Source organism: Lynx rufus, unplaced genomic scaffold (assembly GCF_022079265.1).
Source record: "Lynx rufus isolate CCGP_SWC_20201006 ecotype Redwood Valley unplaced genomic scaffold, mLynRuf1.p SCAF_16, whole genome shotgun sequence".
Taxonomy (NCBI): Eukaryota; Metazoa; Chordata; class Mammalia; order Carnivora; family Felidae; genus Lynx; species Lynx rufus.
In genome coordinates this window covers 5,709,282-5,734,482 of record NW_025814830.1, presented here as the reverse complement: position 1 = coordinate 5,734,482, position 25,201 = coordinate 5,709,282, and the positions used below count along the sequence as shown (strand labels likewise).

The 25,201-nt window shown below is 56.5% G+C and overlaps 1 protein-coding gene across 1 annotated transcript in view; it reads left to right on the top strand.

Moving 5' to 3' along the window:
• The first annotated feature begins 7,345 nt into the window (after nucleotides 1-7,345).
• The window catches only part of BICRA (BRD4 interacting chromatin remodeling complex associated protein), a 79,791-nt gene continuing 61,935 nt past the window's right edge, over nucleotides 7,346-25,201 (top strand). The window contains 1 exon segment of the mRNA XM_047077741.1: nucleotides 7,346-7,505. The gene's annotated coding sequence lies outside the window, so the exon portion shown is untranslated.

The following is a 25,201-nucleotide window of genomic DNA, read 5'->3' as shown; positions in this document are numbered from 1 at the left end:
ACGTTCACAGCCCGGTGGTTTATCTTACCTCCCATTCTTGCCTCCCTCTCTAGAAATTTTGGACACCTTCCTCTTGCTCCAGCCATGACCTGCCCATTCTTCTTGGTGTCCCTTTTCTTTTTTCTGGAGGGAGATGTGGGACGGTGGGCCAGTTACTTAACTCCTCTGTTCTTCAGTGTCTTCATCTGTGAAATGAGAGCGGTAACAATTTTGACTTCTGGGTTGTTGCAATGCTTCAATGAGCTGATGTACATGAAATGTTTAAAAATGTGCCTGATACACGGGAAGCATTAAGTAAGTGTTTAATGAAGGGCGGGGGTGGGTAAAAGGGTCAAGGGCAAATCATGTCCTCTGTGAATGCACTTAAAAAAAATTTAGAAGTTTGCCTCCGTGTAGAATTTTAGAAAGAACCACCTAAATTTGTTTTATTAGAAACAAAACAAAAACCTCTCTACTGTGGAAGGTCGATACAAAATAGTTGACCTCTGTGAAGACACAAGTTTTTAGGGGCAGGTGTAATATAACAGTTACAAGTATGAACTTTGGGGTGGGGCTGCCTGGGTTCCAGGTCCTGCGGGGCCTGATCTTGGCAGTTCTGGAAGCTCTCTGTGACTCCGTTTCCACATCTGCAAACCAGGGATAAATATTAGAACCCCCCACCTGCTAGGGACGGTTGTTGGTACCTTCGCTGAGGTTATTTCTATGGACCAGGGCGGAGAGTGCCAGCTTGGTTAAGCAGTTACTCACAATTTGCAGATGGGCAAATTTTCACTCCAGGCTTGACTCTCATGCCAAATTAACAGTGTATCACAAACCCTCCCCCCACGGGATCTAGACAGAGGAAGTAAGAACACTAACAGTTCAAACCTCATTAGCTGCAGGAAGTCGTTCTTTTCCTCTCTAGATCTCCCAGAACACACGAGTATTAATAAAAGTCAAAACCCAGGACGACTGTCCCCCCTGCCCAGGCGCTCAGCTTGCCTCACAGCCTCACATCATTTTTCTGGAGGAGGCAAGTTTCCCTTCTTAAAGGGGCCTCTCCTAGGTTTGATTTTTGCTTCTTTCCTTTAGGGCTTCCTTAGGCTTTTTTCTCTTCATCCTCCCCGAAGGCAGGAGGGTGCAGGGGGAGAGTCCTCAGAACTCAGTCCTGTATTTTTATTTACATGGTGTGCCTTTCTTTGAATGGGTGATACAGGGCTCTAACTTGAAGGCAGTACCAAAACATCTATCCTCTACCCGCCCTGTCTTCCTCCCCACACACAACTGCTGTTACTGCTTTCAAAGACATTCTGTGCATTTAACAAGCAAAAGCTTGTATTTTTTTTCACCCACTTTTAAGTCGGTACACTCTCTGCTCCCCTCTTCGCTTTTGTTTCTTGACTGGATACATAACTTGTCGTGTGGCGGTTCGTGTCTTCCTCATTTTACGGCTACTGCGTGTGTCACTACGGGTCAGGCCACAGCTTATTTAAATGAGTCCCCCATCCGTGGGCAGCAAGGTTGTTTCCGGGTTTGTTTTCCGTACAGCGTGTTTATGAAAACACAAACAAGGCTCCGCACCCTGGCCTTTGATTAGTATTTGTGGAGAAACGAGGGCGGAAGCCTCCACCTGCCCACCCCCCGCTGGCCGCATCCGCCGAGGGTACCCCCGTCTGCCGGGTCCCGGCGCTCCGGCTGCGGGCCCTTCCTCCCCAAGCTGTCAGGCGCGGGCCCGGGCCCTCTGGAGCCCCGCCCCGCGGCCGGCCCGCAGTCGGGCCGATTCAAATCCAGCCAATGGCAGGGTGTAAACAAACCCAGGCCCCGCCCTCCGATGAATAATTCCCCAGGCAGGCGCGAGGCCCAATTAACCCGGTAGGGGTTGGGGGCGGGACGGAGCAGTGGGCCCGCCCCTAGGCGGGAGCCAATGAGCGGTCAGGCCCCGCCCCTCGCACTTGCCGCGCTGAGGACCCGAGGCCGGGCTGGGCTCGCAGCTGCCTGATTTCGTTGCGGCTCTTGGCTTCTGCGCTCCGAGCGGGCCAGCAGGGCCCGTGAGCTGGGGCAGCGCAGTCGCGCCGTACGAGCCATATTTAAAGGGCGCGGTCAGACGGCAGAAGCGGGATCGGAGCCAGTGCCCTCCGGTTCCCTTTTCTTTCCTCGCCTGGCGGCTCTATCCCGGATCCTGGAGAGGTCTTTGATGGAAACTCTCTTCCCTCAAGTCCCGTTGAACGAAACCCGAAGGGACCGCAAGGGTGTTTTAGGATTGGGCAAGCCTCCTTGTTTTGTTCCCTCTCGTTTATTGAAGTGTTGCGTACCCACAGAGAAGCGCATGGGCCGTAAGTGTGCCGCTGGACTGAAAAACCAAAAACTCCCGTAGCACCAGCATCCTCCCAGATCAAGAAGCAGAACTCGGGTCGGCAAAGTTTTCAACTTTGCAGCTGCGAGTGCGAGGGAGGGGCCGCGGCGGACACTGTTTTGACCCTCGGAGGGACAAAGCACTTATTTAGAAAGAAGTAAAGGAAAAGAGAAACCACTCCTCTCGGTAGGGAGATGGAGATCACGCCAGATACTGGTCAGGGTCCTGCAAGGGAGGAGCTGGACGGCAGGGCGGATAGGAGGTTAGAGAGGTAAAGGGGTTTAGGGTCTGGTTGGCAGAGCCGAGGGTGGGGTGGGGAAGGACTAGCAGCGCGAAAGGATGGGACAGAAAATGCCGTGGTACTTGCGGGGGAGGGGAGCTTTCCAAGCTGGAGGGTTGGGATCGAAAGGGGCCGTGGAGTCAGTGGCCTGAACGTGGGAAAAAGCATCAAGACCCTGGGACAGGGCAGATTCGTTCTCCAATGTCCTGGACCCTTCCACAGCCAATCGTGGGTTTCCTGCTGTGGCTTTTCAGCTGCCAGGTTGTGATTAAAACAGTTCCATTAAGCGTTGAGATGAAGGGCAGAAATCCAAGTTCATGTTGAGGCCGTGGGTTGTTCTGTTTTGTTTTGAGAGAGAGAGAGAAAGTGCGCGCAAGGGGGGGGGGGGGGTGGGGGGAGAGGGGCAGAGGGAGAGAGAGAATCTTGAGCAGGCTCCACGCGGATCTTGATCCCACTACCCGGGATTCGTGACCTGAGCCGAAATCAGGAACTGGATGCTTCATGGACTGAGCCACCCAGGCGCCCCTCCGGTGGGTGTCGATAATCCCAGGTCCAATGTCTGGGGCTATGCTTACTTGTGGAGTGGCTACAAGGACCTACAGAAGCCATTTTCCTCACAGCAAACGTTTTTGGGCCCTTTGGCAGGTGTGTGTCACCTGCTCAGCCTTATGCTAACAAACGGGAGATACTGTGACCCATATGGGATTAAGTCCCGGACTGGGAAGAAGCAAGGACCCAGTGCCAGGAGCCCAGCCGAACCCAGAGATAACAGCGTATCTGCTGGTTGAGGAAAACGTAGGTGCACCTTCTCTGGTCCTAATTTTTCACATCTGTGCACCGCTGTGTCACTGCCCCCAAAGACCTTCAATATCCATTCATTGTCTCATTTCTTCCTCTCTGTACTCCTTATAAAGTCTGGACCCAGGGGACCCAGAGCTGGGTTTGAATCCCAGGCTGTGTGACCTTGATCTGGTTTCTTAGCCTCTCTGAATCTGTTTCTCCTTCACGGAGAAAAAAAGTAAATAAATAAAAAAGGAGAGAATTGGGGCGCCTGGGTGGCTCAGTCGGTTAAGCGTCCGACTTCAGCTCAGGTCACGATCTCGCGGTCCGTGAGTTCGAGCCCCGCGTCGGGCTCTGGGCTGACGGCTCAGAGCCTGGAGCCTGCTTCCGATTCTGTGTCTTCCTCTCTCTCTGCCCCTCCCCCGTTCATGCTCTGTCTCTCTCTGTCTCAAAAATAAATAAAAAACGTTAGAAAAAAAAAAAAAAAAGGAGAGACTTGCAGTTTAAAAGAGAGCCAGCACTTGGCCCAGAGGGTTATACTACAGTCATTAGAGCATTTATCAGAGTGGGGAGCTAGGATTACCTGGTTAATGACGTCAAGGGAGAGGTAAACAGATCTCTGCAACACATCAAAAAATAAGACGGATTTGATGGATGCGTAGATGCACAGGTGTGTTAGAAAGCAAATAGAGGAACATACTGATGGTCGAATCTAAGCGGTGGGTTTTTAGGTGTTCGCTGTATTTCCACTTTCCCACATTTGAAATTTCTCATCATAAAGTGGCGGGGGGAGGGGGAGATTTGGGGATCTTGACTCTACACTCCCATGGGACCGATGAGAAAATGGAGGTGCTGGAAGTGACTCACCCCAAGCTCATCTGATGACTCAGAGACAGTTGGTGATGGAACACCTGGGTATACTGGATTGGTCCCCATCCTGGCTCAGTAGCCCTGGGACAAGTCGCTGAACCTGTCTGGGTCTCACCACCGCCCACTCAATTCTTAACCTAGAACTCACACCTTGCATGGGATTCTCAAAGGGAAGATGTGTGTCATCCCCAAAAGACGGCAAGTCTCTTTTCACTTGGGCCCATAATGTCCCCTACGCTGACCTTGGACATTTGATTTCCCAGGGCTTTGGCGTTGACCTGTTGTCACCTTCCTTCACACCCAGCCAGGCCCATTCCAAGAAGCATGGCCCCAGACCATCTTCCTGAGAGGTCAGGTGTATCTGTGGGAGGGTGGCTATTACCTCTTGGTTCAAAAGACCTTTTTTGAGCACCAAGTACCAGGCAGCGTTCTAGGGGTGGGGGTGGGGGGGATACCAGTGCACCAAAGAAACTTGGGACCTGCCATGCATGGAAGGCAGGGGGGAAACTGTCGCTAAGTCTTACTTGCACGTTGTCTGCGTTCCCTAACACATTGTGGACTGTGTGTGTACGGTGTGGGGGTAGGCGGTGGGGTGAGAACCTGAGTGGTCTTGACCGCTACTAAAATTCTGGAACATACTAGATAACTTAAAAAATACTTCCTGCAGTGGCACCTGGGTGGCTCAGTCAGTTAAGCGGTTAAGCCACCTGGTTCCGGCCCTGGTCAGGATCTCACGGACCGGGAGTACGATCCCCTCGTCTGGCTCTGCACTGAACAGCGTGGACCCTGCATGGGCTTCTCTGCCCCTCCCCGTTTCTCTCTCTCAAAATAAATAAACTTTACAAAGAAAGAAAGGAAGAAAAAGAGAGAAAGAAAGAAAGAAAGAGGGAGAAAGAAAGAAAGGGAGGGAGAAAGAAAGAAAGAAAAAGAAAGAAAGAAGAGAAAGAAAGAAAAGAAAGAAAGAAGAGAAAGAACGAAAGAAAGAGAAAGAAGAGAAAAAAAGAAAAGAAAGAATAGAAAAAGAAAGAAAGAGAAAGAAAGAAAGAAAGAAAGAAAGAAAGAAAGAAAGAAAGAAAGAAAGAAAGAAAAAAGAAAGAAATATACACCCTGCCGGAATGAATACATGTGGACAATCACCCCTCCTAATGCCTCAAATCTGCTTTTAACCAGTCTTCAAGTGCTGAGTGCCCCTGGGGCTTGCAGCTTTGACACAGACACAAGTGTCACCCAGCTCCAATCACTTCCTGGTTGTGGGACTTTGGGCAAAATACTTCCCCTCCTCGGAGCCAATTTAGTTTCCTACACTGTGAAATGGGATTAAAGGTTTTCTAGATGGGAGGTGCTAGAGGCATCTTCCTGCTGGGCAGTACTGAGGTTTCAAAATATTGTGTTTGGCACTAGTTAATGAATACTCAAGGTGTAGCTTAATCGGGCTCAGTCACAGCAAATAGAGGGCGAGCCGCACAAAAATAAAGTCTAAGTGTGTATATTGCTGTTTTCCAAAGAGTCACATTCCTCCAAGTGAGCTGTGGATGACCACTGCGTAAGTTACGGATCCACCGCTGTCTTATGTTTGGGGCAACCCATGCATCACTTCTGAAATTGATAGTTTTGCTTTTTGTATAATCATCAAGAACAGTCAGCGCTTCTCTGGCACTTCCGGTCAGGTGCCGATCTCCCTGACAAGCTTATTTGGTCCTAATGACCCTGCAAAGTGAGGCCTATTATTGAGACGAGGAAATGAAGGCACAGAGAGGTGAAGTGATTGGCCCAAGGTCACAAAGCAAGGACGTGGCAAAGGCAGGATGTGAGCCAGAGCCACCGGTTTGAGTCAGGGCCCTTAACCTCAGTGACCTCTTAAATACCATGAACAGTAGGCCCAAGATGCTAGAATAAATACTAAAGTTTAAAGCACAGATACGTCTCAGTCACTCATTCATTCAACGCATTTATTAAGCCGCTTCTGTATGCATGGAGCTTTTTGGGGCACTGGGAAGACAGAAGATAGTAAGAGACCAAAAGAGAGGTCCCCCTGGTCTGTGCACCCCGGAGAGGCAGGCAGGTCCGGGCCATCTGGGTCCCCGCTGGGCCCCCAGCACGGAGCAGGACATAACAGCAGGCGCCCACCTCGCGTTCCCGACACGAACGCGGGAATCTAAGTGTCCCACCCGCAAGGCGTTCATGGGCTGGTGGGGCGGAAACGGACCCAACACCACCGAGGCGTTCTGGGGCTTCTGGGAATCCCATCAGCCCGGCCCGAGAGGCCTCGAGGTGGCTCTAAAGTTGGATCCCGCGTCCCTGGCGCCCTCCCCGGGGCCGTCGCATGTGAGCAAAGAGGTGAGCGATCAAGCCACGCCCGGGGTCCCGGCCAGTCGCCCCCAACCCCGCGCCGCCTTCCACCCTATTCGTTCCCACTCCCGGCTCCTTCGCGGTTCCACTGGCGAGGTGCCCCCTCTTTTCCATCCTCTACTCCCGCTACCTTTTCGAGCCTTCGGCGCTCGCCCTGGGCGCCTCCTCTCGCCCGGCGACTGTCCCCCGCGTCGGGCGCGCGCCCGGGGCGCACGGGGCCCCTTCCCCAGCCGGCAGGGCGCCCGGGGTCTGGGAGCGCGAACCCCTTTAGCCTTTCCCCGCAGCCCGGAGCACGGCTCGAGGAAGTCGGCCGACTCCACCAGAACCTGGCAAGGCGCGACCCCAAACCCCCGGGACTGGGGCTGGGGAGGGGGCGGCGCCGGCGCGGGAGGCACCCTCCCGGGGCGCCCGCGGCTTCCCATTCGCTCGCGGGCCCGCCGCTCGGCGTCCGGAGCCGGAGCTGGTGCGCGGAGCGCGGGGCGGGGCCTCCCCCAAGCCCGTCCCCCGGCGAGGGCGGAGGGAGGAGGAGGAGGAGGAGGAGGAGGAGGAGGAAGGGGGGGGCGGACACAAAACCTGCAAGGTTTTTTTTTTTTCTTTTGCATTTAATTAAAAAATTTTTTTTCTTTTTTTTTCTCTTTTTTTTTTTTTTTTTTTTTTTTTTTTTTTTTTTTTTTGCAAACCCGAGGGGTCCTCCCCGGAGCGCGCGCGGGTCCGGGGCGCCCGGGCCGCGGCGCGGGGCGGCGGCAGGGGCCTGGCGGAGGCTGCCGGGCGGCCGCCATGCGATCAGGCAGTGCGCTGACCGGCCCGGCCGGTCGGCCCCTTCTGGGTCCTCCCTTTGCAGCCCGTGCGGGGCCGTCTCGGAGACCCCGCGCCGACGGCTGCTCAAACATCAGGGTGAGTTTCTCACAATGTAGCAATTTCTCTTTAAATCTCTTAACTCTCTCTACCTGCGAGTCGGGGCTGTGACAGGGCGCAAAAGCGAGGGGGGAGTGGGGGTTGGCGGCGAGGGTGTGTGTGGGGGGAGCCGGAGCCGGGGCCGAACCCACCCCCCCGACACTCACACACTCAGCCCCCCAACCGGGGCGCAGCGCCCGCTGCCTCTTTTTTTGCTCGGCGCCCACCACCCCCGGCAGCCCCCCCATCCCCCGCGTCTCTCCCACCATCACCGCCGCCCCGATCCTGCGGGGACCCCCCCCCCGCTGCTCCCCTGCCCAAACCCGGCGCCCGGTGCCTCCCCGGCCCTCCCGCCGGCTGCCGGGGATACAATGGAGCGGCGGAAAAACGAGACCTAACGTTCCACGGGGGGAGGGGCGGGGAGACCCCCTCCCCCGGCCCGGGCCCCCCCCCTTCCCCTCACCCCGCTCCCCGCCTTTCAGAGAAGAAGAGGGCAATGGGGCAGTGGATGGTGATCGCCTGGCCGGAGGTGGCGAGCCTTCATCTCCCCCTCTCGCCCGTCCCCTGCGCCCCCTCCCCAAATCCCGGTCGGGGGTGCCGGGGAGAAACGGGGCATCCGGCAGCCTGGGGAGGGATGGATGCGGAAGGAGGCCATTGGGTCTCCCCCTCCCCACCGCCCCTAAACAATGAAAGGAGTTGACTTGGTCCCCCACCCCTCCAGCGATGAAGGGAGTTGACCCCCTCCCCCGCTAGCTGGCTCGTCCCGGAGGGGGCCGTTACGGGGAGGGGGAGGGGAGGGAAGGGAGCCTTACCCCTGTCACCTCCCGAGATTTGGGGCGGCCCCCCATCTCCACCCCCTCGGCCTGGGAATGGGAGGCACCAGGCCCAGCCCGGGCACCGCGCTCGGGTGGTGACCTTTAGACAAAGGCAACCCTTTCCCTGGGGTGAGCCCGGACGAGCCGGGCCCGCGGCCTCCCCGGGCCCCTGCGGAGGGCGGCCAGGCCGCGGGCACCCGGAGGGAGGGATGGAGGAGGAGGGAGGAGGGAGGAGGGATGGAGCCATCTGGTTTTCCCATCCCTAGCTGCCCCTCGGCTGCTTCCCCGGCTCCTGTCACGGGCGGCCGCGGGGAGACAAGGGACCGGGGGGCTGCCCAGGCCTTGGGCCGCGGCCAGCGGAGAAGCGGGCGAGGAGCCGCGCCGGGGCTCCTGCTCGGGCTCCGGCTGGGGGCTCGGGACTCGGGGGCCAGCGGTGATCGGAAGGTACCGTGGCTCCTTCCTCTCCGCGCCCCTTTGTTTTGCTTTGTGGTTCTGAGCTGCTGAACTTCCTGGGAGGTGGGGTCAGAGGCCGCCGTGTCAGCTCTCCCCGGGAGGCCGGGGTGACAGGTCCCAGCCCTCTGGCGTTGCCAGACCGTGGGCTGCTGTCGTGCCCAGCCTCAGGTCCGGACCGTCAGCCCCTTTTGTCACACGGCCCTCCGATAGACTAATAACCATCTGGGGACGCGCGCGGAGTGTTTCCGTTTCTCTCACACCTCCTTTCTGCCGGCGCCTTTTGGGGGGCGGGAGGGGGGGGACAGTGTGATCGCTCTCTCTGTGTGCTTTCACCCGAGGTGGGGGGGGGGTAAAGGGCTCAGTCTGACCTGTGGGGTGGTGGGAGAACAGGGGAATTGGACAGTTTGGGAATCCTCCCCTTCCCTTGAGCTGACGTCTGGTGGGACTCAAGGGGGGTTATGTTTACTTACCCCACCCTCCCTGATGACTCCCCCCCTCCCCCCCAGAACCCAGAAATAACATCTCTCTACCCAGGGAGCATTATGGATTGCCTTCTGCTACACCCTGGCCACCACCCCGGGAGGATTAGTGACAGTTAGCATTCCCATTTTGCAGCCGGGCTAATGGAGGCTCAGAGAGAGGTTATGTGACTTGCCCGGGGGTCACAAAGCCCCCCGTGGGCAACCATTCCCGGCTCCTCCCACTTCCCACTCAGCTCAAGACTGTTAAGTTCTCCTGTACCCCTCTTTGGCACTTTGTCATGTTGATTCCAGTTGACCTGGGTCTCGTATATAATAATACCTGGAAGGAGCTGTTGTGTCATTTTCCCCCCCGCCCCCATGCCGGTTTTGGGAAGGGGTAAAGACATCTGGAAGCGAGGCTGGGAGCGGAATCATCTCAGCTGTGGCTGGAACACAGCGTTTGCCTATAAGAACCGAGTTGGAGGTGCGTGGGCCGGGAAGGGGGACCGCAGGCCGGCCTGGTCGGGGGGGGGGTGGGTCTGGGGGGCACCTGGGAGCTGGCCCCATGGTCCTCCTCCTCCTCCTCCTCCTCTTCCTCCTGAGCTGGGACTTGGCCCAGCTTTCTGCGACCCAGCCCTGCCAGGAGGGCAGCCGAGCTGTCGGGGACCTTCGTGGTCACTCTGGCCGGCCACCCTTCAAGGCACCCTGACGCATCTGACAGGGAACCTTTCTCCCCTTGGCCGGTGTCAGACTCCCCGTCCCCACTCTGTGGGCTTAGGCAGGTCATTTAAGGCCCTAGTCCTCAGTTTCCTCATCTGCAGGTGGCCATAATTATAGTTCCCTTAACTGACCTTGAGGTGGGTGAAAGTCGTATCTAAACGTGTTATTTTGTTTGTCATTCATCGGACTGGATGTGGCGTGCCAATTCCCCAGCGCTGGGGAGGGATGTTGAGTGCTGGACATCGAAGGGAGTAGTAAAAGGCCTGGGGGACGTCCCCACGGTGGGTGGGCAAGGGCCACCTGTGAATCAGTGACCTCCCCCCCCCCCCAGCCCACTGTCTGAACTGGGGCCCTTCCCCTTTGGCACTTACTGGTGCTGATTCAACATTTGGGGGCGGTGGACTGAGGGAGAGGGACTGGGAGGGCCCAGCTCGCCCAGCGAAGAGGGTAATACAGGTGATCTTCCCATTTTACAGATGAGAAAACTGAGCCCAGGGAAAGCCTGGTCTCTGGCTGTGAGGGGACCCCAAGCCCAGACTGCAGGGGGTAGGAGTGAGTGGGAGAGGGGCTCCGTGTGTGTTTTGCGCAAAAGACACTGTGTTTTGCCCCTGATCTACTGTCCTGACCTTGATGTGTAAACATCTTCCTTCCTGAGAGCATAGGCCTAAGTCATAATAATTCCTTTCGGGGGACAGGAGGAGAGGGGCTGTGGGGAACCCATAGGTCTCTCAAGCCTGAGTGTTTCCTGAAAATAGGAACTGATTTTTTTTTTTTTTTTTTTTTTTTTTGAGCGGAGAAGCATGAGTAAGGCCCAAAGGGACAGGCCTGTGCTCCGCCCCCCTCCCTGCTGACTTCCTTCCCAGAGGCCTCTGGGGCCTTCCCCAGCCTTCCCTCGGGTGGGGGGTCTTCTCCCCCACCCTAGAGTTATGGAAGGGGGTCAGTGCCAAGCCCTGGGGCCTGGTGGGAGGGCCCTGGGATGGGGGGTGGGGTTCCCCAGGTTCCTGGGGGCTGCCTTTTAGCCCCGGGGCCAGCCACCAATGGGGTTCCAGCCAGCCCTCCCAGCTCTCCCCTGTGGCTGTCTTGACTCCTGGTCTCAAGAATGCAGAGGGCTGCTGGGGAGGGGGGGGGGGGCAGTTAATTGGAAACAGGAAAACATGGCATTCCTTTCCAGCGGGCCTGGGCTTGGAAAGCAGTGAGGGTCTGCCTTTTTCCCTGTCCCGCCCCGCCGGGGAGAGGGGTGGGGGGCACAGTTATCTTGCTCTGGTCTCCTTTGGGTCTTCCCCTACCGGGCACCCTCTCAATGGAAACAAGTTACCTGACCTCCATCTGTGACCTAAACCTCTCCCCCCGCCCCCACCGCCTCCCCATCAGAGTGATTTGCTCCCCACTTACTCCCACAGCCTGTCTGAGGATTGTCCCCCGGAGTTGGCTCATGGGAAATGTCTGGTTGAACTGTCCCCAAGGATTCCCTCCTCATTCCTTCCGAATCCTCCCCTGCCTGGGGGGGTACCACCGTTAAGAGTTTCGTCCCCATTGACTGGAAGCCTTTGTGTCTCTCCTCGGTGACACGCAGGATCCCCCGACGACGGAGAGTTTTCTGAGACATTTCTAGCCTGGTGGCATTTAGCTTCGTGGAAGAGGCTGTGTGTTGCTGGTGGCTTGGGATCCGGCCGGCCGGAGAGAGTGCTTTTGTTGCTTTAATTATTCCCAGTGACACTTCCTGAGGGCCTACTGTGTGCCAGGGATCCGGTCCAGGAGGAGGCTGGAGGCAAGCGGGGTCCCCGGGGCTGGGCTCGCTGCGTGCGATGTGAGTAATTCCGACTGGGTGGTCTGTGAAGGCTCCAAGGAGGCAGCGACTGCCTTTCTTTCTGTCTTTTTTATTTTATTGTGTTCCTCAGTGCTACATGCACACGGGGGCAAGTCCAGAATTCCCAAACGTCGTAAGTCTTTCTCTCCTCCCTCCCCGGCACCCTTAGTCCCTCGCTCCCCCATCCTGATGTTCCGTGCACGCGCGTTTCTTATCCGTGTGGGCGCGTCTTTGAAGATATTGATTTTTACCTGCCGTCCCGTTGACCTGCACGGCATTTCCCTGGGGGGGCTCTTCCTGCGCGGGAGAGGGAGGGTTCGCTCCGTCTTTTTCTGGGCCCAGTGGTGTTGTGTGGTGTGGGTGAACCCTCGTTTCCTTGACACGGGCGTGGGAGCGGTTTTCAGCTCATAGGGCCGGACAGCACGTGTCCTCACCTCTTCCCGGCAACTGGGTCCGGCTGTGGGGTAAACTTCTGGAAGCGGGATCGCTGGACCAGGAGTCTGCCGTTTGTCACTTAGGGGCTCCCTGGAGGTACCGTGGCGACTGCCCTTGGAAGAAGTCGTTCCTTCCTGTCCCTTGCAGTTCATCCAACCAGCCTGCTCTGGTGTCTTTGCCTCTTGTGGCCTCCTTGCGTCTTCCTGTCTGCCCGTGGCCTGCGGACCGTGCTTGCCCCCTGGTGTGGAGGTCAAGAGCATGGGCTCTAGAAGCCAGTCTGTTGGCCGGAGTCCTGGCTCCACACCTCTTGCTGGTTGAATGGCTGTAGACCGGGAGCTCGCTGGTTCTGGGCCTCTGTTTTCCCCTCTGCTAAATGGGTTCATCTCAATCTCAACTTGGGGAGGGTTGTTGTGAGGGCCTACCCTGTACAGGAAGCCTCGTCGGTCCTTGGCGATGTTATCTGCCCTTTTTGGCAGTTTTCTTTTTTTCCTGGGGCCGGAGCCCCCTAATTGGCAGGCACGGGGCGGGGGGGGGGGTGGGGGTGCCTTCTTTTCCACTTGATGATAGTGTGACCCGGGCCAAATGATCCCTTTTTCTGGGTCTCAGTTTCCTTATCTGTAACGTGGGACCCCGATGGCCCCCTCGTAGGGACGGCTGGGAGGGCTAAACGAGGCAGCGCCCTCCCGCGCCGGGCGTCCCGGAGGCTTTCAGGAACCAGCCCCTGATGTGGCTGTTACTTCCACTGTCACCGCTGCTCTGCCGTGGGGCCCTTGCTGACTTCTGCACTCTGAAAGGTCGTCCTTGTCTTCCCCAAAGGCACATGGGGAACAATGTTGGCATTCTGAGCCGCGTCGGCAGCAGGGGGCGCATGGCAGGGCCGCTCTGGCATGAGGCCCGGCGGCGTCGACCCCGGGAGCGGGCCGGGCTTCCGCGCCCCGTGCCTCAGTTTCCCCAACGGAAAGGCTGGGAACGACAGGAGAGTCGCCCGCGGCCTGCTCCTGGGTGTCCGATGCTGAACACAATGCGTGACGCCTGGCGAGTGCTCAGAAAGTGTTAGAGGTGGGGCCTCTGGCGGAGCGTGCGACTCTTGATCTCGGGGCCGTGAGTTCAAGACCCACACTGGGCACGGAGCCTACTTAAAAAAAATGTTAGTGGCTGTGACGGTGACGGTGATGAAGAGTGGTAGGGCGCCCCGGGAGGCTCAATCGGTTGAGTGTCCGACTCCTGATTTCGGCTCAGGTCATGATCCCCGGGTGGTGGGATTTGAGCCCCGTGTTGGGCTCTGAGCTGCGTGTGGAGCCTTCTTAAGATTCTCTCCCTGTCCCCCTCGCTTTGCCCCTCTTCCTCACTCGCGATCTCTCTCTAAAATTAAAAACAACAACAACAACAAAAGTAGCAGAGTCTCCCATGAGATCGGATACCCAAGTCCATACTGCTTCTCCCCCCAAATCCTGGGCAATCAACTTTGGCATTTTATGATTTTATTTTATTTTTTTAATATTGATTTATTTTGAGAGAGAGAGAGAGAGAGAGAGAGCGTGTGCGCTGGGGAGGATCAGAGAGTGACGGGGACGGAGGATCCGAAGGGGGCTCTGTGATGAACTCACGAGATCATGAGATCATGACCTGAGCCAAAGTCGAATGCTTAACCGACTGAGCCCCCACCCCCCGTCCCCCCATGTGCCCCAACGTTGCCATTTTATAAAATTTTTTTTTTTAACGTTTATTTATTTTTGAGACAGGGAGAGACAGAGCATGAATGGGGGAGGGGCAGAGAGAGAGGGAGACACAGAATCCGAAACAGGCTCCAGGCTCTGAGCTGTCAGCACAGAGCCTGACACGGGGCTCGAACTCACGAGCCGTGACATCATGACCTGAGCCAAAGTCGGACGCTTAACCGACCGAGCCACCCAGGCGCCCCTAACGTTGCCATTTTAAATGGAAGGTCCTAGGCGGTCAAATACTGTTTGGGCCTCAGTTTCCTCATCTGCAACAGAACTTCGCGGGGTCTTTTGTGAGGCTTGAGTGAGTGAAATTGCGGAAAGGTTTTAAGACTGGTCCTGGCTTGAAGGCGTGCACAGCGAAGGTTCACTTGGCTTATTATTATGATTTAAAAAAAGTTTTTTTTAATGTTTATTTATTTTTGAGAGAAACAGAGACAGAGCGTGAGCAGGGGAGGGGCAGAGAGAGAGAGAGAGGGAGACACAGAATCCGAAGGAGGCTCCGGGCTCCGAGCTGTCCGCACGGAGCCCGACGTGGGGCTGGAACCCACGAACCGTGAGATCATGACCTGAGCCCGAGCTGGGCGACTGAGCCACCCAGGCGCCCCTATCGTGGGGATTTTAAAGCATCCGCCCAGAGTGGAGAGAATATCGTACTACTGGACCCCCGTGTACCCGTCACCCCTCAACAGATCTCGGCCCCTCTCTTTTCTGTCTGTTACCCCACCCCCCTCCTCTGCACTTTTTGCTTTCTCTTTCGCTGGATCGGTTTAAGCAAATTCCAGACGTTATATCATTTCAACGATATCCCTACTGTTACTAACGGGTATGAGTATCTCTGGGGTCCAGAATCTGTTTCACCGCCTGCAGGATCTGTCCTGTTCTGTGAGAGACGAGCCGTGAAGCCCATTGCACAGATTGGGGAAACTGAGGCGGCAGGGAGTAGGCTTTGGCCGGGTTGGCTTTTCTCTGGTTTCCCTTCTTTGGGACTTCGGTGAGGTCCCTGTCTTGGCCTCCCCAGGCCCTGGACCCCGGGGGCCGTTTCCGATTATACAGGCTTGGGATTTACACAGGTGTGGGCCTAGGGTCTGCTGTTGTGTGCGGAAATTGTCGCCGTAAAGGGCGAGTCGGAGAAGTTGAACCAGTTGGTGGGGGGTGGGGATGGACAGGATGACCCCAGAGGTGAGGGTAACTGGGTGGCTATATGGGTTTGCATCCTCTCGTTGCCCCTGCTAACCTTTTTTTTTTCTTTTTAATGTGTATTCATTTTTGAGAGAGAGAGCGAGCGAGTGCCTGCTCATACACGCACACCAATAGGGGAGGGCCAGAGAGAGGGGGACAGAAGATCTGAAGCAGGCTCTGCGCCGACAGCACAGAGCCCCGTGTGGGGCCCGAACTCACGAACCATGAGATCGTGACCCGAGCCGAAGTCGGACCCTTCCCGGACTGAGCCACCCAGGCGCCCCAGCCCCTTCCAACCTTGTGGCCTGGGGGCAGGTTGCTTCCCCTCCGTAATCCCAGGCTGGAGGAGCAGGGGCGCGGGGTTAATAAGACACGCTTCTTCCGAGAGCCTCTGCATCAGTTCTGTGAGTCCTGCATGGAAAAGTGTCTTACAAGCGCCTGGCTCGGCATAAGCGCTCGTTGTTACCGTTGCTGTTAAGTGTTTCTGTGTGTAGTCGGAGAGGGGTGGCACCCAAAGCTCTTTCTAGGGTTAGGGGGTCAGAGGAAGGGTCCCTGGAGCCCCCAGCCAGGATCAGCTGCCTCTGTCTCCTCCTCTGGCCCACTCCGTCCCTCTAGACTTGCCGCTTCCTAGTGCTTCTTGTACTTGGAGGGGCTGGAGGGGGCGGCTGCTGACTTCTCGGTGACCGCCCCCTTCCCAGCCTATGTCCCCCGTGCCCCGGCTGGCAGCCTGGGAAGCAGGGGGAGAGGGGAGTGTCTGACTGCGGCTGCCGGATCCTCATGAATGACCCTCGGGGCCCTGCAGGGAGCCCTTCCTAGTGCTTTGCGACCTGGAGGCAAAGGGTGGCCCAGCTCCCCCAGGACACCTGCAGCTCCTGTCCAGAGTATGGGTGCCGCCTCTTACCCACCGTGGTGCTGGCAGGCAGATACCCACAGCTCCTGCCCCACGGGGCGGTTGTGACGTTTCACTGGACCGAAACGTCCTTCCGGTCTTCCGTAGGCCCTCACCCATTCTCGAAAAATAACCCCCCGACCCAGGCTGGGTGACGGGTGTGCTCAACCCTCTTACCCTCTCCTGCCAGGCTCTCGCCACACCGCCCTTACTCCTCCCCAGAATGTGCCCAGCGACCTGCCTCCCCACCCACGACACAACGCAGAGAGGGTCAGTGTGCCTCTTGATGAGGTCTTTGGCACACGTGACCACCCGGGTCGCCCCGTCAAGATCCAGAATGTTCTCACGACTGGCCAGAAAGTTCCCTCGTCCCCCTTCCCCGTCAACACCTGCTGGTCCTCGTCGGTTAAGGTCGAGCCGTGTTGCCTCTTCTCGAGTTTTACAGACGAGATGCGGTCCTGGGGGTCGAATATCTCTGGCTTTGAGATTCAGCTGTGTGGTGCTATCAGGGAGGCCTTTCTTTGTCTCACCGAGCAGGAGTCCATGGGAAGGTTTTACCTCCTTTCTGTCAGCGGAGACAGACCCCTTCGCCCGTGAAGTCTCCGCCTCCTAACACCCCTCCCCTGGGCCCCCAGTGCCCTAGTCTAAGGACACCCCCCAGCGCACTGGCTGACCCCACGTCGTCGCCCCTTTGGCATGTATCAGGTCTCCTGTGAGCTCTTCTTGAAGCCTGGCTTTATCACTAGACTCTAAACCGCAGGAGAGAGACAATGGCTCCATATTTTCCTGGCACACCGTTGAGCCCTGATGTTTGTTGACTGGCCGGATGAATGATGGGCATATCCCAGGGGGGGAGCAACGGGGGGTCCAGAGCCCATGTTTGAAATCCCTGTGCTGGTTCACAAATGGCGACCCACCTGCTTCCAGATCACCAGAAGTGTTTGTGAAAAATGCCATTCCCGGGGCGCCTGGGTGGCTCCGTCGGTTAAGCGCCAACCTCGGCTCAGGTCGTGATCTTGCGGTTCGTGGGCTCGAGCCCCGCATCGGACCCTGTGCTGACAGATCAGAGCCTGGAGCCTGCTTCATACATATAGAGTTATGTCTCCCGCTCCCTCTGCCACTCCCCCACTCACGCTCTGTCTGTATGTGTGTGTGTGTCTTTCTCTCTCAAAAGTAAATAAACATTAAATTTTTTTTTTACAAATGCCACTCCCAGGGTCCCAGCCCCGAGCAGTTGGTTTGCTCGGGAGACCCGCCTCAGAGTTGTGGGGCCCAGCCTGCAGGCCTTCACCCACGACAGGGAGCTATGGGTCTTCCAGCCACGCTTGACCCTCATTCCATGAACATGGTCTATCCTGCCCTTGCTGCCTCCCCAGTACCCAGTCTGCTGGTCCCGCATGCTCTCCAGAGGGAGTGAATCCGGGCCTGTGGGCCAAGTCAGGACACTGGCCGGGCCTTTGCCCCTTCCATGGCCCTGTTTTTTTCATGTAGACCTTTCAGAAGCAGGGGTGGCATCTCCCTTTGTCACGGGGGCACACTGAGCTGACTTCTGGGCCTAAAGAGCCCCTCCCCGCCGGCCAGACTCTAGCAGAATTGGAGGTTTCATTTAACCCAGTTCATGATATAAGTCTGTTTTAAAATAAATGAGTAGGGGCGCCTGGGTGGCTCAGTCAGTTGAGCGTCCGACTTCAGCTCAGGTCATGATCTCGCAGTCCGTGAGTTCGAGCCCCGCGTCGGGCTCTGTGCTGACAGCTCAGAGCCTGGAGCCTGTTTCAGATTCTGTGTCTCCCTCTCTCTGACCCTCCCCTGTTCGTGCTCTGTCTCTCCCTGTCTCAAAAATAAATAAAACGTTAAAAAGAATTTAAAAAAAAAATAAAATAAATGAGTAGGAAAATAAAAATACGTATACATGCACGTATGACCATATATATTATGTGGTCATTTAATTTTAAAGTTAATATAATAGAAACAGAACAAGCGTTTATGTCATATATAAACATACATAATACATATTTGTATATGGATATAAAATTCTTGCCCCCCCACCCCCCACCCCCCAGGCAACCTCCTCATGTATTTCCCGCAGATCTTTTTTTTTTTTTTTTTTTTTTTTTAATGTTTATTTACTTTTGAGAGAGACAGAGACAGTGGGTTAGGGGCAGAGAGAGAGGGAGACACAGAATCAGAAGCAGGCTCCAGGCTCCGAGCTGTCCGCACAGAGCCCGACCGCGGGGCTCGAACCCACGAACCGTGAGATCGTGACCTGAGCCGAAGTCAGACGCTTAACCGACGGAGCCACCCAGGCGCCTTTCCCGAGGATCTTTTGTGTTCTCCTGTGCCCTGGCAAACTGCTTTGGGTGGTGGATTTTTCCTTTGTGCAGGGGATCCTGACGGATTTCTCCTCGTGTTTCTTTTTCGCCCAGCTCCCTGCGTTCGGGCGGCCCTCTCATGTCGCTATTTGTCCATCAGTCCTGTTGCTTCTCCTGCTGCGGTGCGCTCCGTCCGGGGCAGTCGTAGTAGTTTTTAAGAAAAAAAAAACAAAACAAAACAGAAAACCCAGGGCCAGACCCCCAAGTGGTCACCACCACCTTCCTCTCCCAGGAGTGAAGTGACTTGTGCAAGGTCACCAAGCTCGCTGCTGGCCGAGCAGAGGTCTGAATCCGGGTACATCCCACTGGTGAATTCAAACCCACACAGTGGGCCTCCTGTGCACCCGGCCTCAGAGCTCTGCCCTCAGGGACAGGCGAGGGAAGGAAGCCAGAAACACACTCATCCTCCCTGCCTGGTGAGATCCTTATCTCGGGGGTACCCGCCGAGCTGGTGGAGGTCTGGAGGAGGTATAGCCTCTGGAGTCTGTTGGGGCGTCAGGCCAGGCTTCCCGGGGGAGGGGGTTTCTGGGGGCAGGCTTTGGGCTCAAGGCCATTCCCGGCAGAGAAGGCACAGTGGTTGGTACGTGTGTGGATGTGTTGTGCCAGGGTCATCGGCCTGAGCAACCGGGTATGTGCCGGTCCCCTCTCGAGACGGGTAGGGCGTCCTTGGGGGACGGTGGATAGATGCCGAGGGGAGAGAGATGTAGGGTGGGTGGCTGAGGTAACTGACACCGAGCGCTGAGCCCCAGGGGGTGAGGACAGTTCCCCAGGGACAGGACAGGCGAGAGCCTCGAGAATCGGCCCCGACATCAGGCATTGGTCAGCATCTCAGGAGCACAGGGAGCGAGTTTCCAGAAAGGTCTTAGCTTCAATGGACTTGAAGGGGGACTTGGCGGGTTTGATGGGTAGGTAGGGCTGGGAGGCCCACTGGAATGTGTGAGGTGGCATCATGGAAGGAAGGAAGGAAGGAAGGAAGGAAGGAAGGAAGGGAGGAAGGGAGGAAGGAAGGGAGGGAGGGAGGGAGGGAGGGGGAAAAGAAGGAAGACAGCTCTTGGCAGCCAGAGGTTAAAAAAAAATAATAAGCTCTCACTACACTCTTTGGCTCCCTAGTGCTTGCCTACAGGTAGGTCTGCCGTCACCTCCTCCGACAGAACCCGACCGTCCCTGACCTCTCGTCTTGCCTTCTCTGTTCCTGCCTCCCCACCTTTACCCTACACCTCCTTCCTGTCTCCGGCAGGCCTCCGCTTGAATACCCCCTCCTCCAGGAAGCCTTCCCCGACAACCCTGTCCTACTTCCTTCACTCCACCGGGCTTGTGTCCTTGTTAGGATTTACCCCCAGGACCTGACTTACGAGGAGGCTGTAATCGGTATTTCTCGAACCAGCAAGGGCTGCGTGACCTTTTCGTGGATTGCGAGACGAACGCTACAGCGGTTCGGTTTTTTAGGATCTGAGCAGGCTGGGGGGGCCCAGGAGAGAAGAGGAAAGGAGCGAAGGAAGATTCTAGAAGAGCAGGAGGGGTTGGTACCGGGTTGGGCTCAGGAGTGAGGTTTCCTCGCAGGTTGGGAGGCGGGTGTGAGGGCAGAAGAAAGGTGTCCGTGAGGTTGGGAAGGAGTTTGGCGGGGACCGCGTGGGGCTGCTTGGGGACAGGAGGAGAGGGAGGCCTGGGGCGGGCACAGGGTGGCTGTCGTGTTGCCAGCTGGTGGGGGAGGGCGAGCTTTGGCAGCCCTGTCCAGCCTGCCTGGAAAGGTCGCCTTTTATTTCTTTGGGGCTGAGGTCTTAAGCGCATGTGGGAGAAAAAGGTTTACTTTAGGTCCTTTTGGAACCTGCTCAGAGGCCACAGACCTTGCCCCAGAGAACCATACGCCGGGCTCTGCGTCCCAGCATTTGGCGAGGGATTTCTGGGGCGGTCGTGGGTCCTCTTACAAGCTTTACGCAGACGGTGACTGTAGTGACAGCCGACACGGTCCCCGGTGCCCGTCTAGGCTCTTTACAAGCTCTTTACAAGCTCGTTCTGCAGAAAGCATTTCGGAGGTGGATGCCTGAGCATCCCCGTTTTACAGATGAGGAAACAGGAGGCACAGAGCGGTCAAGTCACTTGCCCAGAGTCACACAGCCGCTAAATGGCAGAGTGGGGATTCTCCCCGCACCCCCCCCCCCCACCATGGTCTGGCTCCCACGGCCCAGGTTTTCAGCCGTGAACCCTGCTACTTCCTGCTTACGGGGTCCAAGACGAGCAAGCCCACGGTCCCGGAAGCGGCCCTCCACCCCCACACCCCTACTCCCTTACCCCGGTTTGCCCTGGGATCCAGCTTGGGCCTTCGCTGAGCGATTGGAGGCTTCTGCTCGGCTCAGCAGGGCACCGTACCTCCCTCCCTCTTTCCCTTTTTACCCAATGTTGTGTCTTCATTAACATAACCGAGGAGGCCGCCCCAGCTTCCTCCAGACGGCGGCGGATGTGTTTGCGAGCCGAGAGCTGAAATGAGTCAGCCTGCGAGGGGTGGGGGGGTCAGGACTCCAGACAGGCGGAGCTGGCTCAGAGCCACCTGTGGGGCTCGGAGCCAGGGTTCCCCCCCCCCCCACCGCCGCAGCCCTCTCAGCCTCAGTTTCCCCATCCGTGAACGAGGGGGAGGCCTTCGCCTTGGAGGCTAGGTGACGTCACATGTCAACTGAAGCGCCTTGGAGGTGTCTGGAAATTCAGAACGCGAACACCCCCGGCCAGGCGGCCGGCTCCCCGTCCCCCCTCCCCGCACAGGCTGAAGTTTCTGGAAGCAGACATTTCTGCTGCTGCACGGATCTGCGGCTGTTGACGCGGAAGAGAGGGACCCTGAAGGACAGTCACTGCGTGCGGGCCGGCTGTGGCCCTCAGTGCAGTCGGTCAGGGAAAAAGGAGGAGGATGGGTTTTAGAGCCCTTTGGAGGTTGGAATTGTAGACACGGGGTCATAGATCTAAAATACCCTCCTGGTGGGACTGGAGTCTCACACGTTGTCAGGTGGCGCATAATAAGTGCGTTGTGAATGCTAGGTGCTCTTACTGTGTCTGTGTTACTATTTTTTTTTAAATTGTTTAATGTTTATTTATTTTTGAGGCGGGGGGAAGGGGCAGAAAGAGAGAGAGGGCAGGCTCCAAAGCAGGCTCCAGGCTCCGAGCTGTTAGCACAGAGCCCGCCGCGGGGCTCGAACTCACAAACCCAGGAGATCGTGACCTGAGCCTTGTCGGACTGAGCCCCGCGCCCCCCCCCCCCAGGCACCCCTCTTGTTCTTATTATCGCTAACCAGCCTTTAGCCTGTACCTACCGGTGCAGACGGGTTGGGCTGTGCTATATAGATCAACAGTTTCTCAAACCTGAATGGCAAGTTCAAAGGCGGGAGGCCGGGGCAGGTGCATTTGTGACAGTCTGCCCCGGGTGAGGCCGCTGCTGCTTTGGGGTGGGGGTGGGGGGGCACGCACTTGAGTAACACGCTGTAGAGTGGGTGTCAAACTGTTTCTGGGTTATTTCCAGGGCCCTGCGAGTGGAATGGAGACTTGGGGCACCGAGGCTGGAACAAGATTCCTTAACCTCTTTGCTTTGGGGGTGGCCCATTGGAGGGCGGGTGGGTACGAATTATTACACGAGGAAGAAGGAAGAAAGGCTTGTAACACTGGGGTCGCCTTTGCGCTGCCCCCCACCCTGCCTTAATTCCCTCTCCACAAGGGACCCGATGAGGACTTGGGGGCTCATTCAGCGGCTCTTTTCCACGTGTACGTTTTCTCCGTTTGGTCGCACGTACTATGTGGGTTCTTCTGTACCTTACTTTTATCTATTTACCCAGACCTTTTTTTTTTCCAATTGAGATGCGGTCGACATACGATGTCATACGAATGTCAACATACACGAGTCCGACTCGGTGATTTGACGTTCTGTGCGTTGCAAGATGTCCATCGCGGGAAGTGTAGTCCCTGTACGAAGTTACTGTAATATTATTCACCGGATTCCCTGTGTCGTACTTTTCATCCCTGTGACTTTTTAATTTTGTTTTATTTAAAAAATTTTTTTCTTTATTTGGTTTATGTATTTTTGAGAGACAGAGAGAGAGAGCACGAGCAGGGGAGGGGCAGAGAGAGAGAGGGAGACACAGAATCTGAAACAGGCTCCAGGCTCCGAGCCATCAGCACAGAGCCCGATGCGGGGCTCAAACTCACGAACCGCGAGATCATGACCTGAGCTGAAGTCGGACGCTTAACCGACTGAGCCACCCAGGCGCCCCTATTTTATTTTATTTTTAAAAAATGTTTATTGAGAGAGAGAGAGAGAGAGAGCATACGTGCAAGAGTGGGGGAGGGGCAGAGCGGGGCGGCGGGGGGGGGGGCGGTCAGGGGGAGAGAATCCCAAGCAGGCGCTGAGCTGTCAGCGCAGAGCCCGATGCGGAGCCCAATCTAACGAACCGTGAGATCGTGACCTGAGCCAAAACCAAGAGTCTGATGCCCAACCGATGCCACCCAGGCGCCGCTAGATTAAATGAGTATTTTAGCATCTCCCCTTCTCTCCATTATTCGCTGAATCACACCATCTCTTGGTTGCTCGGGAGCTTCCGTCCCGCATCTTTGGGGTTTGGGCTTCGGTCCTTAATAAGGTGGGAGCCGTGGGAGGCTTTTAAGCTGGGGAGTGACCCGACCTAACATTTTTGTATCCACACCTCCCGTCACTTGTGTAAGAGCGTTTCTAGCGGCCAGATTCCTAGAAGAGGAATTGCTAAGGCAGGAGGAAGCGTGCATTTAGATTTGGGTGAGCCCTGCCAGATTGCATTCCGGAAAGGCTTTACCACTCTCACCCCTTGCAGACAGCCGCCAGGATTGAGTGGCCTGCTCGGTGCCAGGCCCATGCCCGACCCTGGGGACGCTGGTGACAAACGGCCCCGGTCCTGCTGCTTACGTGATTCTCGGCCCTCGAGTCCCAGGGCAAGCTTCTGGAGCTGCCTCTGCGCGCCAAGGAAGGAGAAGCTTTCACAGGAACCAAAAAAGGAGAGGGGAGAGGATATTCTAGATCGGGGAGGGGGTCTGGCACGTCCCGGGTGGCGTTAGGGCTAGCTGGATCAGGAGACCCACGGTATCGGTCTGGGGACCCCCGTGTGCGGGCTCCCCATCAGTGTGGGGCACTTTGGGGTGCACCTGAGGGGTAAAATAATAGTACCTCCCTTATGGGGCTTTGTCGGGAGAATTTCACAGGAAGGCAGAGAGCACACGGATTATTGTTACTAGATTTTCACCACGGTAAGCCCGGGGGGAATCAGCGTCAGAACGGGGCGACCCGAGGGGCTTGACCCAAGCTTTGGGCAACGTTTAAGGCCCGGGGCTCGAACCCACGAGCCGCGAGCTCATGACCTGAGCCCAAGTCGGACGCTTAACTGACTGAGCCACCCAGCAGGAAAGCTGCATTTTGGAGCACGCCCTCCCCCCGCCGCCCCTTCCAAGGGCTTTGAAGGAAGGATCGAGACCTGTGCGTCTCACACCCCGTTTGGCATCTTCCGGCACGCTGCTGGATTCCATTTGCTACTTACGTTCTCTGTTCGTCGCTAGACGGCTCTGATGAACCGCCGGGTCAGGCCTCGACCGGGTCTGCGGGCGAGGAAGCCGCCGGGGAGGGGGCGGCACGAGTGGGCGGCGAGGCTTCTGGAAACCGGCTCTCCGAAAGCCGCCAGCCTGAAGTCTGTGTTGGGGCCAGCTGCAGAGTGGTGGGAGCGGGGAGAGGGAGAGACGCCAGGCCCCGAAAGTGTCAGGTAGAGGGAGGAAGGGCGGGCACGCGGGGCAGGGGTGCGGGAGCGTCTTCCCTCTGCCCCTTGGTCTCTGGCACTTTGTGAACTCCCCACCGCCTTGCCTGCCGGGCACCCCAGATTTCATGTGTCCACCGCCAAGCTCCCCACACCCAAACCAAGCCCCTGTCATCTTTTTTTTTTTTTTTTAAAGTTTATTTATTTTTGAGAGAGAGAGAGAGAGAGAGAGCACAAGCAGGTGAGGGGCAGAGAGAAGGAGAGACGGAATCCCAGGCGGGCTCCACACTGTCAGCACAGAGCCCCATGTGGGGCTCAAACTCACGAACTGTGAGATCATGACCCGAGCCCAGATCAAGAGTCCGATGCTTAACTGACTGAGCCCCCAGGCGCCCGACACATACGGCTTTTACAACAGTGCCTGATCCGTCAAGCACAACGCGAGTGTAGCATCAGCTGTGCGCGTAAATGATGATAAAATTGGCCATTTTCACCTTTTTTTAAGTGTACACTTCGGTGGGACCAAGTACCTTCACAGCGTTGTGCGATTATCACCTCGGTCTGTTTCTAGAACGTTCTCATCTTTCCAAACAGAAACTCCGTGCCCATCCAATGGTCCGTTTCCAGAACATTCTCATCATTCCAAACAGAAAGTCCATGCCCATTCAACATCCGTTTCTAGAACATGCTCATCATTCCAAACAGAAACAGAAACTCTGTGCCCATCCACTGTTCCGTTTCCAGAACATTCTCATCATTCCAAACAGAAAGTCTGTGCCCATTCAACGGTCCGTTTCTAGAACGTTCCCATCATTCCAAACAGAAAGTCCATGCCCATTCAACGGTCTGTTTCTAGAATGTTCCCATCATTCCAAACAGTCTGTGCCCATTCAACGGTCCATTTCTAGAACGTTCCCATCATTCCAAACAGAAAGTCCGTGCCCATTCAACGTCTGTTTCTAGAACATTCTCATCATTCCAAACAGAAACAGAAACTCTGTGCCCATCCACTGTTCTGTTTCCAGAACATTCTCATCATTCCAAACAGAAAGTCTGTGCCCATTCAACAGTCCGTTTCTAGAACGTTCCCATCATTC